Consider the following 18,911-nt stretch of genomic DNA (forward strand, 5'->3'; position numbering starts at 1 on the left):
TTTATTTCGCAGAAGAGGTAGGGTGACATGGTGACAGTTACGGTGGGAGACATTGTGGCCAGGCCTCGGATTCCACGACCCCTGCCCACTTTCACTCTCCCTGATTGTTTACCGCATTTTACAAAGCAGAAGAAAAAAAATGGTTCGGAAAAAACATAAAAAAAGTGGCTAGGATACCTGGGTCTCACCCAGGAGGCAAAAAAAAAAGAAAAAAAAAGAAAAAAATGGATAAGGCGTCGGACTTCGGATCCGAAGATTGCGTGTTTGATTCCTCTCACGGTCGCGTTTTTCCAATTCTGAAAAAGAAACATACCGTTTTAGTGTAGCACTTGAGCAGTACGAAACCGTGTGAATGTTGCTGTTGACCATTTTCTGCTTAGAGATGCTCTTGAGCTTGAAACACGCACAACAAGACCGGTGTTAACTAGCGAATTGGTTTGCATATTGCCGTCGCCGCGAGTTTTTGACTGGCACTTGCATATCTAAAATAACGTCGGAAAGTAACTCGTTCGGTTTATGAGTCACATCTAGTATGTGTGTTAATATTGACGAAACTAGCTCTGCAGGTTGTCATGCAATTCTGTTACCTCTCAGAAATGATTATGAGATAAAAGTGAACTACGTGACGAGTTTGACGTTAGGAAAACATTAGGCAACATGGAGAGGTTCTGTATGGGACCAGTCAACCCAAACGAGTACTGTGTGACGTGCTAACCGGCACGTATTCACCGAGGCAGCGCGGGTAGCTCAGTCGGTAGAGCATAAGGCTTTTAATCCCAGGGTCGTGGGTTCGAGTCCCACGTTGGGAGGAACGGAATTTTGTTCCTCTGCAGATGTAACTTACCGTTTTTCTGATTAACGTGATGTAATGGAAATAGCAACTTTAAACTTTGCCTACGTCTCCGTCAGTCGCTACGAAACTGTATTTGAAGGTGAAGGTGATTTTGTAGACATGTGTGAAAGACATGTTCTGAAATGCAAGTGGTGTTATTTGGAGAGCACTTCGTTTACGTGTCAGATGTGTAGCCAAGCAGTAATGGGTCGCCATAGCTGCAAATATTAGACGGTAATATGAAGTGTTGTCAGCTGAGGTCTGATGATCCAGAAGACCGTAAGGACGAAGTACTCAAAAGTACTGGTAGGCCGCACCTCTTTAGCTCAGTGGTAATTTCCGCTTCAGACGCCGTGCAGTGTGGACGTGCCTAGTTTTCAGCTCCGCCGTAGCGTTAAGTATAGTGGGATATCGTTTGTTTACGTGTAGTGTTGTACCTTCTGTAAGTTTTTCTCCGTCGTTGTTTCGTTCCTTGTGTTACTTTCTGTGTGTATTTCAGTGTTTTTTGTGTAGCGGTTTAGTCCGCGTAGCTTTTGAAAATGTCGTCTCAGGTTATTCCTAGTCAGGCTACAGTTAGTTTTGCTTTCGACAAGTCCACCCGCCATGTGCAACCTAGTTCCCTTGAGATTCATGATTGGTTAGTAGATAACTTTGGCATTCATTCCGATCAGGTGCACACTGCTTATTTTGATGCAAAACTCTATGTTTTCTTTGTTAAATTTATGGACCCCCTTCAGGTTGATAAAATTATTTCCAAATTTGGTCATCAGGTTCTCTTTCGGCATCGGGATGATTCTGTCAGTACCGTACTGCTTTCAAATGCTTCCATTACGTACGCCAGTGTTCGTGTTTACAACCTTCCGCCGGAGGTGGATAATGTGTATCTTAAGGAGGGTTTACTCAAGTGTGGTGATGTTAAGAGTATTCGCCTTGAACGCTGGTCCAGCCAACATCGTGTGCAGTGATACAGTGGCATTCGTTCCGTCGAAATGCACGTGAAGCAGAATATTGCCTCGCACCTGCAGATCGGTGGATATCGTGTCCATGTAACATATAGTGGTCAGGTTTGCACCTGTTTTTTGTGTAATGAGAGTGGCCACGTGCGTACCAACTGTCTGCGGAGGGTTTTTGTGTTAAAAAATTCTCTCGAACAGCGTCGCAAGTTAACGGTCGCTGACCTCGTTGCAGGTGGTTCTGCTCCTTGTGTCGAACAGTCCAGTGGTAGTACCGCCCCGCCGCAGGTTTTGCACGCCCCTGACACAGAATTTCCTCCTTTGCGTGCCAAATCTGATGTTGTTCCGTCTGTTCTTCAGGTGGGTGTGCCGCTTTTGAATAATAAACGGCGTCGTGCACAAGATGGAAATAGTACGGATGAGGATCTCACCGAGATGCCCCAATCTGAGAGACCGACATCCTCCAAGCCACAGAGTAGTGTAGATGCTCCCTGTTCCCCAGAAGTAGCTGTTCCGGTAGCGGCTGCTGACGCCCCTCCGGCTTCAGACACGGCTTCTCTCGAGTCGGCTCGTCGTTCGGGCCTGTTGGCGCCGCCTTCCGAACCGACTTCGTTGTCACAACAAGTTGAGCCGCAACAACTTCCTGCTTCGCTGCCCCACACCTCTGCCAGCGGAGCTTTTCCGCTTCCTTCCAACTTAGCAGTTTCTGAGCTTCCTGCACAAGTTTCGCCTCCTTGTAGTCCATGTTTGCCGGAAGCTAGTATTGGTGTAGACCAGTCCGTTTCGTCGGATGTTTCCCCCGCGACCCCGGACCCTGACTGTGGACCGGCGCGGGTGTTGCCGGATACAGAACTTGACCCTCCTACGTCACCGGTGGCTGCCGCTTCCTTGCCCGGCAGCCGACGCAAGTTGCGCGTTCAGCCGAACGTCAATGCTGTTCGTAAAAAACCGAAACGTAAGGGATCCGCGGAAGGGGGTAGCAGTCCTCTTCCCTCGGATGCCTCCGTCTCCCCTACTATGGACTGTGATGTTGATGCGTCGGTGTAGGTGGTTTCTTCTCTCGCTTCTCTCTCCATGGTTCAAGCATACACCTTTCTTACCTTAATTGTTAACCGTATTGAGTCCGACGTTCGCATTGCCTCTTTGCGGCAGTTTCTCTACGACTCCTGTGCGGACGTAGTATTTTTGCAGGAAATATTGTTTTCTGATCTCTCTCTACCTGGATTTCAAACTGTTTTTAATGTCGCACCGGAAAACTCAACAGGAACAGCTCTTTTCTTTCGAGAAGGTATTCCTGTTACTGACATGGAATTCCTTGACTCTGGCCGTGGGATTGGTTGTCGTCTTTTTGATCTCTGCGTAGTAGTTTTGTATGCCCCCTCTGGTTCGGATCGCACTGTGGCTCGATCGCGCTTTTATAAGGAAGAGCTTATTTGTCTTTTGCGCAAGAGTCCTCGGAGTCTTCTGCTCGGAGGCGATTTTAATTGTGTTTTACGCCCTGAAGACCAGTCCCCCAATTTTAATTATTGCCGAGATTTACATGACTTGGTTCGTACGATGCACCTGCGTTATGTTTGGGAACACAAATATCCAACCCTAGTGAAATTTACGTATTTTACCGCGTGCCCATGCAGTAGACTCGACAGATTCTACTTCTCAGATTTTTTATGTGATACAATTCTTTCTGTCGATGTTATTCCTACTAGTTTTTCTGACCATTGTGCTTTTACTGCAACTGTAAATCTTAGTCACCAACCAGCAAAACTTTATCGTTCCCAGTGGATGTTAAATGTTTCCCACCTTGCCGACAGTGCCATTGATGAAGTTGTAAGTGCCGTGTGGGAGCGATGTCTTCGCTCTGTCCCACGTTACCCCTCCTTGCTCGTTTGGTGGACGGCGTTTGCCAAGCCCAAGATTCGTCAGTCTTTGATTTTTTACTGTGCCGCAAGGGCGCGTGATTTTAAGAACACGTATGAATTTTACTACAATGTCCTGCGTGAACTGTATGACGCGGCGGGTCCTTCTCCTCTGCGGATCCATGATGTTCGTCGTATTAAAGCCAAGCTCTTGACCCTCAAACGACGACAGTTGGATGGTCTGCGAGAAAAGTCGAAACCTCACTCTCTTGTTGAAGGTGAACTGACTTCTTTGTACCACCTGCTGCGGCATCAGACTCGACGTCGTCGCTCCTTCATCTCTTCTCTTATGGTGGATGATGGACGACAGCTTATTGCACAGGAGGAAATGACTCGTGCTCTTCATCAGTATTACGCTAGTCTCTATTCTGCCGATGATTCTGGTGCGTCACTTTCTGATGATGTCCTTGAGGATCTTCCTGCGACGATCTCGCCTGACGCGAACGGCGAATTTCTCCGGGAGTTCGAGATAGATGATGTTTTTGATTTTATTGCTCGCTCTCCGTCCGGTAAATCGCCGGGTCCAGACGGCCTGCCTAAAAAATTTTATCTCCGTTTTTGGCCTCTTTTGGGTGGCACTTTTACGCAGATTTTAAATGAGATTGTCAGGGGGATGGATGTGCCAGCCGATTTTAAAGTAGGGAAAATTGTTTTAATTCCGAAGTCCACTGGTCGTTTATCTGCTGCCAATCTTCGTCCGCTCACATTGCTGAACTTTGATTACAAGACAGCTGCTAGAGCGTTCAATAGTCGATTGTCTTCTCTGCTTCGGGGTGAGATTGGTGCACATCAATGTTGTTTTCCTGGTAGATCTATTCTGACCCCAGTAGCCGAATATCGGGATGTTGTCTCGGTTTCGGCGGTTACAAATGTTCATTGTGCCTTTGCTTTCCTCGATATATATAATTCTTTTGATCACGTCAGACATGTGTTTTTGAGATCGTGTTTTAGATACAGTAGGTTTTAACGCTTCATCACGTGCTGTTCTTGGCAACGTGTATAGGGGAATAACTGCTCGGGTGTCAGTCAATGGGCAGCTGACGCCGCCCTTTGCTATCCGCCGAGGGGTACCTCAGGGTAGTCCTTTCTCTATGTCTCTATTCATATTGTCCCTGGAACCGCTGCTTCGGACTCTTGCTTTCAAGCTCCAGGGTATGACCCTCTCTGGTGGGAAGTTCACTGTTAAGGCGTACGCGGACGATGTCGTTGTTCTCCTCCTCTTTAGCTCAGACAGTTCCGCTTGAGACGTGACAGCGTTCGGACGTGCTTTCACTTCCGTGCCGTCGTAGCGCCGCAAGCTGTGTTTACATCGTTTCTTGTGACTGTGATTGTGTTTTTTTCTCGTGTTATTTTGCGTTTTTGTGTACTCTTATTGTTTTTTTCTCTTACTAGCGGTTTCGGCCGCTTATCGTTACAGTTATCGTCAAATCGGTTCCCCGTAAGAATACGTTATGTCTTGAGTTTGACAAGGCATCGCGTCGTGTGCAACCAAGCTCTCTGGAAATTCATGATTGGATTGTCGATGTAATTGGGATAACTTCTGATCAGGTTCACACAGCGTACTATGATATGGCGGATTACTGTTTCTTTGTCAAGTTTATCACTCCGTTACAACTGGAGAAGATATTGCAGAAAACTGGAGGAAAGGCGGAATGCCAACATCGCGACAAATCGGTGAGTACCGTGTTAATCACCAATGCCGATGTAGAATATAAACAAGTTCGAGTATTCAATTTGCCACCTGAAGTTGAACATTACCTATTGAAAGATGTTCTTGCTAAATACGGTGATATTCGGCAAATCAGAATGGAAAAATGGTCTAGACAACACAAATTGCAATGCTACAGTGGGGTTCGTTCTGTTGATATGAGCATTAAAGTTAATATTCCCTCGAATATCGTGGTCTGTGGCTATAAAGCACATGTCGTTTATAGTGGGCATGTAGAAACTTGTTATATTTGTAACGAGAGCCGGCATCTACGCAGTGATTGTCCTCGGCGTATTTTCGTCCTTAAAAACACCTTACAAAAACGCCAGAGGTTGACACTAGCTGATATTATGACCCAACGTCAGAATTTGGAGGAGACACCTTTGCCACCCGGTACATCAGAGGCCGTTGAACCTGATCGTAGCAACGAGTCCTTCCCGCCATTAGCGCAGAAGAGCGAGAAGCTTCCACTTGCTGTCAGCACAACGTTATCAGTCGGTAACAAACGACGCCGTACCTGTGACGATAGTGGAACTGATGAAGAGTTGTCGGTCAACGACCCGATCTCGGTCACGGACGCAAACCCTCCCTCGCAGGAAAACGTTGCCGTGGACACCATAGATGAGGGCTCCGACGCCGTTGCTTCCGCGGCGGCGTCGGTAAACAACAGTGCCGGCCAGTGTTTACAGCTGACTGTTGTGACGCCGCCGGCCGGCCCGCCACAACACGACTTGGACGCACAACAAGAGAACGACCGTCCGATGTCGGCTCTACAGACACACGATGAAGAAGTTGGTCTGGAGCCCGTTGTCAACACCAACCTGCCCCTTCATGAACTCAACCAACCTGGGACGCCGGACGGCTGTTTACCAACAGACAGTGTGGATACAAACAAACACACCTTGCCTTCCGCCGCCGCGACTTCGCACGAGTTAGCTCAAGTGGAGGAAGCCGGCACTCCGGCTACCGATTTCAGTCATGATCCGCCCACCCCGCCTTCTGCCATGGAACTCCCGGCTAGTGGACGACGGAAAACTAAACCCAAACCAAATGTCTCCGCGGCCCGAAGGAAGACTCCGATTAGAGGTGCCGCGGAATCAGGACGCGAACCTGGCACTGTCACTTCGCAGTCTAACAGTGCGATGGACTGGGCCGCTAATGCAATGCAGCTTTCTCCCTCCTCCGATGGGCACGACCCAGGCATATAAATTTCTGTCTCTTAATATTAACAAGTTCACGACAGCTTTGAAGACAGGGTTGTAGCGACAGTTAATCAACGGGTCTGCAGCCGATGTTGTACCTCTACAGGAAGTGTCTATATTAAGTCTCACCGTCCCTGCTTTTCATGCAATAGCAAATCTAACGAAAGACACGGGCACAGGTGCAGCCATTTAGTGAAAAAGCGGCGGACTTCAGGGTGACTTTTCTTCCCCTCAAATACATTGTGCACATTGGGCGAAGTGTACATCTAGAATTTTGTGTACGCCCTCTACATTGCCACCCCTACATGACAATTAACCTTCTCAGATGATTCAAGCATAAAAAATATTAACTATTAACTTTAACAGGATAACGTCAGATTTGAAAAAAGTAGTGTTAAAACAATTTATCTATGAATCAGAGGCCGATGTTGTGTTGTTGCAAGAAGTGTTATTCACTGATTTCACCGTACCCGGTTTTCAAATATTTTATAATGAACTACCGGACGCAAACACAGGAACCGCAATTTTAACTCGTGAAGGTTTACCGGTAAAGTTGGTGGATAAACAGGTTATAGGAAGAGGCCTTAGTTGTAAAATATTTGATGTCACCGTTGTCAATGTTTATGCACCGTCCGGTAAAACCAACAAAGCGGCGAGAGCTAATTTTTTCAAGGATGACATTATCTACTTGCTAAGGAAAAATCCTGCGTCTGTAATAATTGGTGGCGACTTCAATTGTGTAGTTAACAGGAAAGATCAGGTGCCGCACTTTAATTACAGCAAGGAGCTGCATGACTTAATTAAAAACATGAAGTAGAAAGATGCATGGGAAATCAAATTTCCTACGCTAGTCAAGTTCACGTATTTCACTTCGACATCATGCAGTCGGATCGATAGGCAGTATGTGTCGGAGAATCTAATTCATAACGTGTTGGATGTGGAAGTAATCCCGACATACTGCTCGGATCACTGTGGGTTTTCTATGACTATCAATTTAGCAAGACAACCTACTAAATTTTACCGCAGTCAGTGGATGCTCAACATTGCCCATCTCAAAGATGACGAACTGGAAGACTGGATCAAAGCCACATGGACGGCATGTTTGAAATCAGTGCATAAATACGGATCTAAAATCGAATGGTGGGTCAAGTTTGCCAAACCTAAACTTCGGCAATCCTTAAAATCATACGGTTTTCAAAAAACTAGAGATACCAAAAAGACAATCGAATTTTATTATACGGTATTGCGAGAACTACATGACAAACATAATGTAGCTGCTACTCACCTAGAGCAAATTCGAAAAATAAAAGCGAAGCTTCTAAGCATCACACGCCGGCAGTTGGAGGGATTAAAACTTAAATCAAAGGCCAAGTCTCTACTACAAGAAGAAACTACTTCAATGTTTCACCTGATCAAACACCAACTTCATAGGCGACGCAGTTTTATTGAACACCTCAAACTCGAAGACGGGACTTTAATTACCGACCAAAATGACATGGGGGCGCCACACATCAGCATTTCGCTCACCTCTACGCTAAAGACCAGACTGACGAGACTGCACGTCCTGAAACTTTACACTTATTAACGGAACGGATCACTATTGATGGAGATAACTGTCTGCTTGCTGCCTTTGCAGAGGACGAAATATTACATCTCCTAAAGACGTCACCTTCCAACAAATCGGCGGGTCCAGATGTATTACCAGAAGAATTTTATCACCAGTTTTGGCATATTAATGGGTCAACATTCACTGATATAATAAACGAAACCTTACAAGGAGGAGAATTACCAACTGAACTTAAGGAAGGAAAACTAGTCTTGATTCCGAAAAGTAAAGGACAAAAGAACATTGATCAGTTTCGCCCCTTAATGTTGATGAACTATGATTACAAGACCATTGCACGAGCACTTAAGGAGAGACTCACACCACTTCTCAGAATAGTAATAAAAGGCCATCAAGCCTGCTTCCCGGGCCGGACGATCATGTCGGTCATCTCCGAATACAGAGACCTCATTTCTATCGTGGCAGTCACTGACATCAGGTGTGCAATATACTTCGTCGATTTCTGCAAGGCATTTGACCATGTCAGCCACCGATACGTGGACCTCATATTTAAACATCTGGCTTTTGAAGATCGAGCAGTTCGAGTAATCCATCAGATGATGACCGGAATAACTGCCAAGGCTTACGTCAACGGCCAGCCGACGAAAACTATTTATATAGAGAGGGGAGTTCCACAAGGGAGCCCGTTATCAATGCTTTTGTATGTACTTGCACTTGAACCTTTGCTACGGCAACTCAGCCACAAATTAAGTGGTGTCACCATCTCCGGAGTCACGTTTACAGCAAAAGCATATGCCGATGACGTGGGCGTCGTCCTTCGAAACGAAAAAGAAATTACAATTCTGGAAGAGACAATACGTCAATATAGTCGCGCCTCTGGTGCAAAAGTGAACACCCATAAGAGTAAAATCTTAAACCTAAGAGGGTTTGACAGGGTACGCAGCCAATGGGCGTCACTAGTTGATTCCCACAAAACACTAGGCATTACTATGAACAATTGTCCAATGAAGATGGCTGCAGTAAATTGGCGGGACACGGCGAACAAAATACAGGGTGCGTTAAGGGAACTTCGTTGGCGATCCGCGGATTTATTGCTAAATGTTCAATTAATTAACACCTACGTGTTTTCTAAAGCCTGTTTTGTAGCACAAATATTCCCAGCACAGATGTTACAGGTGAAAAAGGTAATGCGTCTTGCAAATAGCTACTTGTGGAAAGGCAACATATTTGAAGTTAGACTGGACAGTGTGACCAAAGCAAGACTGATGGGCGAGTTAGGGCTAACTAATTTGGTTACAAAGGCAACTGCACTTTACATCAAAAGAACCCTGTTTATGATTAATAAGGACAGAAATAACATCACCTCCCGACTATTCACAATTGTCCAGCCATGTTCCCTGCAACCCCCGGTGAATGTGGGCAAATTAAACAACACACTAACGCATATGAAGAAATTTTATATTGAGGTCGGCTACTTAGAGGCACGCATAATGTACAAGTCAAGTATAACTACAAAGGAGATTCTAAATACATGGCACAAATCGGATACACAAAATACCATAGAAATCAAATATCCGAACGTCATATGGCGTACTGTATGGAAAAACCTTAGCCTCAAAATCCATTCAACAAACGTGGCTTCCACTTGGTACAAGGTAGTCAGCGACACTGTACCAACCAATGCAAAACTTTATCAGATAGGATTGTGTGCTACAAATCACTGCACTAAGTGTGGATTCGTTGACACACTTCAACACAGATTCACGTGCAGAGGACAATTTCACAATTGGACGTGTGAATGTTGCTGTTGACCATTTTCTGCTTGGAGATGCTCTTGAGCTTGAAACACGCACAACAAGACCGGTGTTAACTAACGAATTGGTTTGCAGAGTGCCGTCGCCGCGAGTTTTTGACTGGCACTTGCACATCTAAAACAACGTCGGAAAGTAACTCGTTCGGCTTATGAGTCACATCAAGTATGTGTGTTAATTTTGACGAAACTAGCTCTGCAGGTTGTCATGCAATTCTTTTACCTCTCAGAAATGATTATGAAATAAAAGTGAAGTACGTGACGAGTGTGACGTTAGGAAAACATTAATCAACATGGAGAATTTCTGTATGGGACCAATCAACCCATACGAGTAATGTGTGACGTGCTAACCGGCAGATATTCACCGAAGCAGCGTGGCTAGCTCAGTCGGTAGAGCACGAGGCTCTTAATCTCAGGGTCGTGGGTTCCAGCCCCACGCCGGGCGGAACGGAATTTTGAGTTCCGCTTGAGACGCGACAGCGATCGGACGTGCTGTGTATTCGATCTGCCGTTACCCTCGGGTTGTGAATATTTACCTTCTGTGTTTGACGTTTCTTTGTCTTTTGTTTTTCGTTGTTTCTTTGCCTTAGTGTTTGTTTTGTGTCTTGCGTTGTATTGCGGCTTTTGCCGCCTTAAATAAGTGTTATGGCTTCCCGGTTGTTTCCGCGGAAGTGTACTCTCAGTTTTCAGTTTAAAAAGGCTACCAGGAATGTCCAACCGACATCGTTGGAAATTCACGAATGGATTGTGGACACGATTGGCATTACATCGGACCAGGTACATACGGCGTATTTTGATACAGAATTATACTGCTTTTTTGTGAAATTGTTGAACCCGGTTTTGCTGGATAAGATATTACTTAAACATGGTGAGCAAGTGTCGTTCCGTCATAGGGATGGTTCTGTTAGCAGTGTTACTGTCTCAAATGCTAAAATTACGTATACCACAGTTCGGGTTTATAATTTACCCCCTGAAGTTGACATCAGCTATCTTAAGGAAGCTTTGCTTGGTTATGGTACTGTTCGGTCAATTCGAAATGAACGTTCGTCTGCACAACATAAGCTGCAATGTTATAATGGTGTCAGATCAGTTGAAATGCATATTAAATCTAATATACCGTCCCATCTGGTTGTTTGTGGTTATCGTGTACATCTTACTTATGAGGGGCAGCTTGGTACATGTTTCCTATGTAATGAACATGGTCATGTTCGAGCTAATTGCCCTAAGCGGGTATTTGTGCTTAAAAATGGCCTAGCACAGCGCCGCAAATTAACGGTTGCCGATCTTGTGCCAGCAGCTTCCTCCACCTTTCCCTATCTGCCTCCTGCAGTAGCTTCTTCACAACAGGTGTCACCCTCCCCTGATGCACGTTTTCTTCCGCTACCCACTCGCCCTGACGTATCGGCTGCTCCTATACCGATTCCGTCTGTTCCCAACAACAAACGCCGTCGTGCTAGTGATACCGGTAGCACTGATGACGAAGCTGCTGTTTCGCAGCCGGTTTGCGAATCTGATGAGAAAATTCCAGAATCTCCCATGCCTGTTTCGGATTCTGTTCCCGCTGTGTCTCCTGCTTTGCCTGATGACGTCAAACTGGCTGCTATGCCGTCGGCGCAAGAGCCACAACATTCGGTCGAGGTGTTGTTGACATCCCCACCGCCACAGGCATCACAACATGTTGACGACACTTCGGTGGAGACGGCTGTTTGTCGGAAAACCGCTCCTAGAACTGCGCGCTCCGCATCAGCAGACTCCAAACCTATCTTACCACCTCCTACACTTCCAATACCTACACATTCTGAAACCGGTGCCGATGTTCTTGATGCAGTTTTCCCCTTGATGGCTCCTCCTCCTGACTCCTCTCGCCCTGCTAATCCTTCGGACGCTTTGGTTGACGTGCCTGATCTCGAACCCCCCACTCCGCCTGCTCTTGAATCTGGTGTGCATCAGATACGTCGTCGGGTGAAAGTGCCCCCCAATCTCCACGCGGTGCGGAAGAAACATAAGCATGCGAAGGACGACTCTGATTCCGTTGATTCTGGAAAATCACCCTCTGCCATGTCTGATGTTGATGATATGGATGTAGTTGCCTCTAGTGTGGTGTAATTTGGGTTCATTTCCCATTTTTTGGTTGATGTTGCAGGCGTACACGTTTATTACCTTAAATATAAATGGCATTCAATCTGCTCTGAAATTAGCGTCTCTGCAGCAGTTTATTTATGACTCTGCAGCTGATATTGTTTTCCTGCAGGAAGTCTCCGTTGCACACCTGTTTGTTCCTGGTTTTCGCACTATCATAAATTTTGCACCTGAGTTTTCTGCAGGTACTGCTTTCCTAATTCGTGACGGTATCCCCGTTAGCGAAATTGAGCTTTTAGACTCGGGACGGGGCATTGGTTGTCGGTTATTTGACACGACCTTGGTTAACATTTACGCCCCCTCTGGTTCTAGCAAGCGGCAGGAAAGGTCTCGTTTTTATAAAGAGGATCTGATTTACCTTTTACGAAAAAATCCTGCGACCTTGATATTGGGGGGCGATTTTAATTGTGTGTTACAAGCTAAAGATCAATCCCCTCATTTTAATTATTGTTTCGAGCTACATTCTCTTGTACGTCAATTACGACTACGCGATGCGTGGGAGGTTAAACACCCCACTTTAGTTAAATTTACATTTTTTGCTGCCACCTCAAGTAGTCGACTTGACCGATTGTATATTTCTGATCCCCTTAGTGTTTCTGTTTTAGATGTAGATGTTATTCCAGCCAGTTTTACGGATCATTGTGCCCTTGCTGTTATAATTAATTTGGAGCGTCAACCTCTTAAACTTTATAGGCCGCTGTGGAAATTAAATGTCTCCTTGCTCGATGACCCTGACATCGAACCTCTAATACAGACGGCGTGGGACATTTGTTTCCGTTCTCTGCGATACTATCCGTCCAAGCTTCACTGGTGGATCCACTGTGTGAAGCCAAAACTACGTCGCACTTTACTGTCCTACAGTTATAATAGAGCGCGAGATCTGAAACTGACTTTTGAGTATTACTATTCGGTGCTTCGCGAACTTTATGATAATTCTACAATGACATGTGCCCACCTTTCTGAGATTCGGAAAATTAAGGCCAAGCTTCTTAGTGTTAATCGGCTTCAGATGGAAGGATTGAAGATTAAATCTAAACCACCGTCCACGTTACCACATGAAATGACTTCTATGTACCATCTGTTTCGTCACCACAAGAACCGTCGACGTGTATTGATTGACGGCCTTATGGCAGCTGATGGTCGCCGGCTTACCTTACAGAATCAAATAATCCATGAACTTACCTGCTACTATGAGACGTTATATACTGCGGCTGATTCTGATCCGATTGATGTTGACGAGATTTTAACTGCTATCCCATCAGTTTTAACAGAGGACCATAATGCGAAATTTTTAGCTCCTTTTACTGCAGACGAAATTTCAGCTTTCATTGCTTGTTCAGCATCTCACAAATCTCCTGGTCCTGATGGCCTACCTAAGGAGTTTTTTGTTCGCTTTTGGCCTATTATAGGGCCTGTTTTTGCGGATATTGTGAATGAAATCTTGAATGGTGGCACAATTCCAGCCGATTTCAAGAGAGGTACGGTTGTCCTGATACCTAAATCTGCTGGTTTGAAGACAGCTAGTGACTTTCGTCCTTTAACCCTTTTAAATTTTGACTATAAGACGGCCGCGAGGGCTGTTAATGCACGTCTATCCCTCTTGCTTACACCTGTGATACCTCCTTGTCAAAGCTGCTTTCCAGGGCGCTCCATATTGACGTCTCTGGCGGGGTATCGTGATGTCGTGTCGATTGTCGCTGTCACCAATATTTCCTGTGCGCTTTTATTTGTTGATTTTAGTAAGGCCTTTGATCGTGTGTCCCATTCGTTTTTAGAGCTTCTGCTGCGCCGGCTCGGTTTTAATGAACAGGCGTTGCTGGTACTTAAGAATATGGCGACTGGCATTTCTGCTAAGATTGACATCAATGGCCAGCTAACAAAGGTCATTGATATTCAACGTGGCTTCCCGCAAGGTAGTCCTTTATCCATGACCCTTTATGCTCTCTCCCTTCAACCACTCCTCACACGTCTCAACTCGACACTTCGTGGTCTTACGATCTCTGGGGTTACTCAGACGGCAACAGCTTATGCTGATGATTTGGTTGTTTTGCTTCGTTCCACCGCAGAAGTGCCGCACTTGAAAATGGAACTCGATAAATTTTCTGCGGCCTCAGGTTCTCGTATCAATCCCCGTAAAAGCAAGCTCCTGTATTTGCGGGGCTTTGAACGTGTGGTTGTTCCGTGGGTTACAGCTGTTGAACACCATACACATTTAGGTATCTATCTTGAACGTTGTCCTCTTCGGATGGCTGCAAAAAATTGGCAAGTGGCCATTTCCAAGCTGCAAGGTGTTTTATTAGAACACTCATGGCGTTCGATACCGCTACTGCAAAAAAAGCGTGTATTAGACACTTATGTTTTATGTAAAGTATGTTACGTTGCTCAGTTGTTTCCGCTTCCCCGAATGCAGGGTGCCAAAATGGTCCAGCTTATTAACAGATATATTTGGTGGGGGCATATTTTTAAATTACGTTGTGATGTTCTTACGAAGCCGCGTCTTGAGGGCGGCTTGTCGTTTACCGATGTCCGTGTCAAGGCTGCTGCCCTTTATGTTAAGCGAACCCTCCATCTTTTATTATCTGAGTCCCCGACTGTTACTTCGTGATTATTCCATGTCGTTCGTCCTGTGAGCTTGTCACCGCCTATTAACATTGGACCTCTAAATGCGAAGCTACGGCATGTTCGGGACTTCTACATTGAGATTAGTTACCTAGATCTCCACTTACAACGGCGTCCTGTTCTTACTACGCTAACCCTGCTTGACAAATGGCACCGGTCTTCTTCTTCGAACCCGATTGTTTTGCATTATCCCAGATTTAATTGGCGTAACATATGGACGAATATTAGCTTACCCGTTCATTCAGCGACTGTTGCCTCCCTATGGTATAAGGTAGTTAATCAGCTGATTCCTACGAACGAACGCCTTCATCGTATAGGTTTATGTGTCTCCCCGCTTTGTCAAACGTGTGGTTGTGTTGATACACTCCAACACCGATTTACCTGCGCTGACCGTCATCGCATGTGGCACTGGCTGCGCCGACAATTGGCTTTACTCACCAGGAGCTCAGAATCGGCATTTAAGACTGATATTCTCTGCTGGCCGGACACGGTTTTTTATCCCCGGACCAAGAACAACACCGTTATGTGGCTTCTTGGCCGTTACATTTTTGCAGTGGTTGATGATCATGGTATTACCGATTTTATTTCGTTTACTGGTTACACGCTTCATGAGTACTGGACGCAAAAGTCTTTCCCACACCTTAAGAGGGACTTTGCGAATATGCTTACTATTGTTTTCGAAAAGCAGGGAGTTGGTTAAGTTTCAATTTCTATTGATCGCTCCTGTGCCTGAATCATTAATGGAACCGGTATAGGGGCATACTGAGCTAACTTCATGACAGGGAAGACATTCTCGCTAGTTCTTAGGTACAATCTTGGCAGGAAGGCAAAATAACTGTTTGGATAGACAACGCTTCATAAGCCCCGTGTTCACATATAAGTATCATAAGACTCCGAACCAAAGACAATTACAACGTATTGGTGACACTGTGGTTTGGTGCAGGGAGGAGGAGACGTCATGGCCAGGACTCGGGATACGACCCCTGCCCAACGCGCCTCCACCTACCTGCCCTGGGTCATTACAAAGGAAAACGAAAAAACAGTGATTAAAAAAAATATGAATGAAGAAAAACCTAAAAAGGACATAATAAACACAAACGAAAAAAAGCGGTCTAAGGCGCCAAAAAAAAAGAAAAGTGAAAAAAAAGTAAAAAAAACAAAAAACAGAACAAAGAAAAAAAGTGGTAGAGCACTGTTCTAATAAAAACAAAAAAAAGTGGTAGAGCACTGGTGTAGTAAACCAGGGGTCGTAAGTTCCATCCTCAGAGGAGAAAGACGAATTTTGGAAATCAGTTTCGCGTCGTGGCCGTATAGCAAACAGTATCTGTGATGACGAACAATTAACGACAGGCGATTTATTAAGAATTACTCTCAGATGTGATTAAGGCGAATGGCGCAGATAAAGCATTTGCCAAAGCGGTACAGCATAAGGTGGGACGCGGCAGTCTGAATTACATTCAATAGATGTATTTCTCATATATCTCAGAGCCTCTCGCGGTCGTCGTCGTCGTCGTCGTCGTCGTCGCCGCCGCCGCCGCTTCTGCAGAAGTAGCAAATGGCCATCGTAGCAAATGCGGCGAGGGACGCCCTGCCTTCGATTCCGAATGCACAAAGTGTGTGGTCTTGTTTCCCTGTCTACATTTGGTCAGTCTCGTAAGAGGTTGAATGTAACGAATGGGTGGGAAAGAGCAAGGGGCAGCGGGTGTGTAGAACGAAAACACAATTCCTCAGGGGTGTGAACTTTTCGAGATGAGTCATATATAAGTTACTCTTGTTTGTCCTTGACCGTGTGTCGTAATGGATAAGGGGTCGGACTTCGGATCCGAAGATTACGGGTTCGAATCCTGTCACGCTCGTGTTTTTCCAGTTCTGAAAAAGAAACATACCATTTTAGTGTAGCAATTGAGCAGTACGAAACCGTCTGAATGTTGCTGTTGACCATTTTTTGCTTCGAGTTGCTCTTGAGCTTGAAACACACACAACAAGACCGGTGTTAACTAGCGAAATGGTCGGCAGGGTCCCGTCACCGCGAGTTTTGACTGGCACTTGCACATCTAAAACAACGTCGGAAAGTAATTCGTTCGGCTTTTGAGTCACATCAAGTATGTGTGTTAATTTTGACGCCACTAGCTCTGCACGTTGTCATGCAATTCCTTTACCTCTCAGAAATGATTATGAAATAAAAGTGAAGTACGTGACGAGTGTGACGTTAGGAAAACGTTAGGCAGCATGGAGAGATTCTGTATGGGACCACCCAACCCAGACGAGTACTGTGTGACGTGCTACCCGGCAGGTATTAACCGAGGCAGCCAGCTAGCTCAGTCGGTAGAGCGTGACACTCTTAGTCCCAGGGTTGTGTGTTCGAGCCCCACGCTTTGCGGAACGGTATTTTGTTCCGCTGCAGATGTAAATTACCGTTTTTCTGATAAACGTGATGTAATGGAAATAGCAACTTTAAACTTTGTCTACGTCTCCGTCAGTCGCAAGGAAACTGTATTTGAAGGTGAAGGTGATTTTGTAGACATGTGTGAAAGACATGTTCTGAAATGCAAGTGGTGTTATTTTGAGAGCACTTCGTTTACGTGTCAGATGTGTAGCCAAGCAGTAATGGGTCGCCATAGCTGCAAATATTAGACGGTAATATGAAGTGTTGTCAGCTGAAGTCTGATGATCCAGACGACCGTAAGGACGAAGTATGCAAAAGCACCGCTAGGCCGCGCCTCTTTAGCTCAGTGGCAGAGCACTCTTCTAGTAAACCAGGGGTCGTGAGTTCGATCCTCACAGGAGGCAGACGAGTTTTGGATATCAGTTGCGCGTCGTGGCCTTATAGCAAACAGTATCTCGGATGAAGAACAATTAGCGAGAGGCGTTTTATTAAGAATTACACTCAGATGTGATTAACGCGAATGGCGCAGATAAAGCATTTGCCAAAGCGGTACAGCATACGTAGTTCTTCGGCGTAACTCGAGAGGGTTGCGCCCTTCGATATTATTGTCGTTAATATCGAAGTGCTAGGAGTTTCAGTGATCGCTACAGCTGCCGTTGTCCCGAGCCTTTGCCGCCGTTGGTCCCAGCCGCCGCTGCCGCCGCCGCCGGTTCCCACCGCCGCCGCCGCCGCCGCCGCCGCCGCCGCCGCCGCCGCCGCTCCCTGCCCGTCTTTCTTTCTGTCGTCTCTGCTTACGTCTTACCCTTCCTCTTCGTCAGTCTCTTGTCCTTGTCCTTTGACTGTCCCCTGTTATTTTTCCTCTTTACCCCTCTCCCACTTATCCTCTCACCATGACAACCCCCACAACTACCGCCACTACCACTGCAATCGTGTACACGTCCCCCTCACTTGCTGCCACCACCATCACGTGGTGTGCTCAATCACCGCCTCCCCCATATATTCCCCCCCTCCTCACTCTTCCCACCCCCGCTCCTTTTGTTGCTCCCTCCCCTGTTCCTACCCCCCATGCCTCACGTGACCCATTCCCTCCCCTCCCACATGTGACTCATGCCACCCCCGCCAGGGTTGTTGCCCGTCGGGCCACCACCCACGCCACACCATCATCATCGTCATCACCATCACCATCACCATCGCCCTCGCCATCGCCAGTGCCAACCACTGCCACTGCATCTTCTGTGGCGCCAGCTCCAGCCCCAGCGCCAGCACCAGCACCACCACCAGTGCCTGCACCGCCGGTGGGACCTGCCGTCTCCCGCCATCTCCCGGTCGTCCCCATCCCCCACACCTCTTCCCGTCCCTCTCCCGCTGTGAAACGTCCCAGCGGCACCCCAGCCTCTTCTGCTCCCAAGAAGTCGCAGACTCTCCCCCCTCCAACCCCCCAGGATGCCATGGATACCACCTCACCTTCCCTATCTACTCCCTCCTCTACCTCCCCCTCCTACAGGTACCTCCTTTCTCACCCTGATCCCTCTCTCCTGGAGGCCCGCAATCTTACCCTTCTCCTCCGCCAGCACTTCCCCGGAGCCCCGATCTCCCTTCTCACCCCCCGTCGGGACTCCGTCCTGATCACATCCCCCAGCCCCACCCTCCACTCCGACATCCTCTCCCGCATTCCCCTCACCCGGTTTGGTCCCCATGCCTCCCTTGCCCCTGCTCCCTCCCCCTCCTCATCCCGACAACCCCAGCCGCCCCGTCGCCCACCGACCCTCACTGCCGTGATCA

General features: G+C 46.7%; 2 non-coding genes across 2 annotated transcripts; both read left to right on the top strand.

The window, feature by feature from the left end:
* Nucleotides 1–10,357: 10,357 nt before the first annotated feature.
* Nucleotides 10,358–10,430, top strand: Trnak-cuu (transfer RNA lysine (anticodon CUU)). Its single transcript has one exon. It is a non-coding gene; the product is annotated as a tRNA-Lys (tRNA).
* Nucleotides 10,431–17,461: 7,031 nt separating this feature from the next.
* Nucleotides 17,462–17,533, top strand: Trnat-agu (transfer RNA threonine (anticodon AGU)). The gene has a single exon. It is a non-coding gene; the product is annotated as a tRNA-Thr (tRNA).
* Nucleotides 17,534–18,911: the final 1,378 nt, after the last annotated feature.

This window comes from Schistocerca gregaria, chromosome 4, assembly GCF_023897955.1.
Source record: "Schistocerca gregaria isolate iqSchGreg1 chromosome 4, iqSchGreg1.2, whole genome shotgun sequence".
Classification (NCBI taxonomy): domain Eukaryota; kingdom Metazoa; phylum Arthropoda; class Insecta; order Orthoptera; family Acrididae; genus Schistocerca; species Schistocerca gregaria.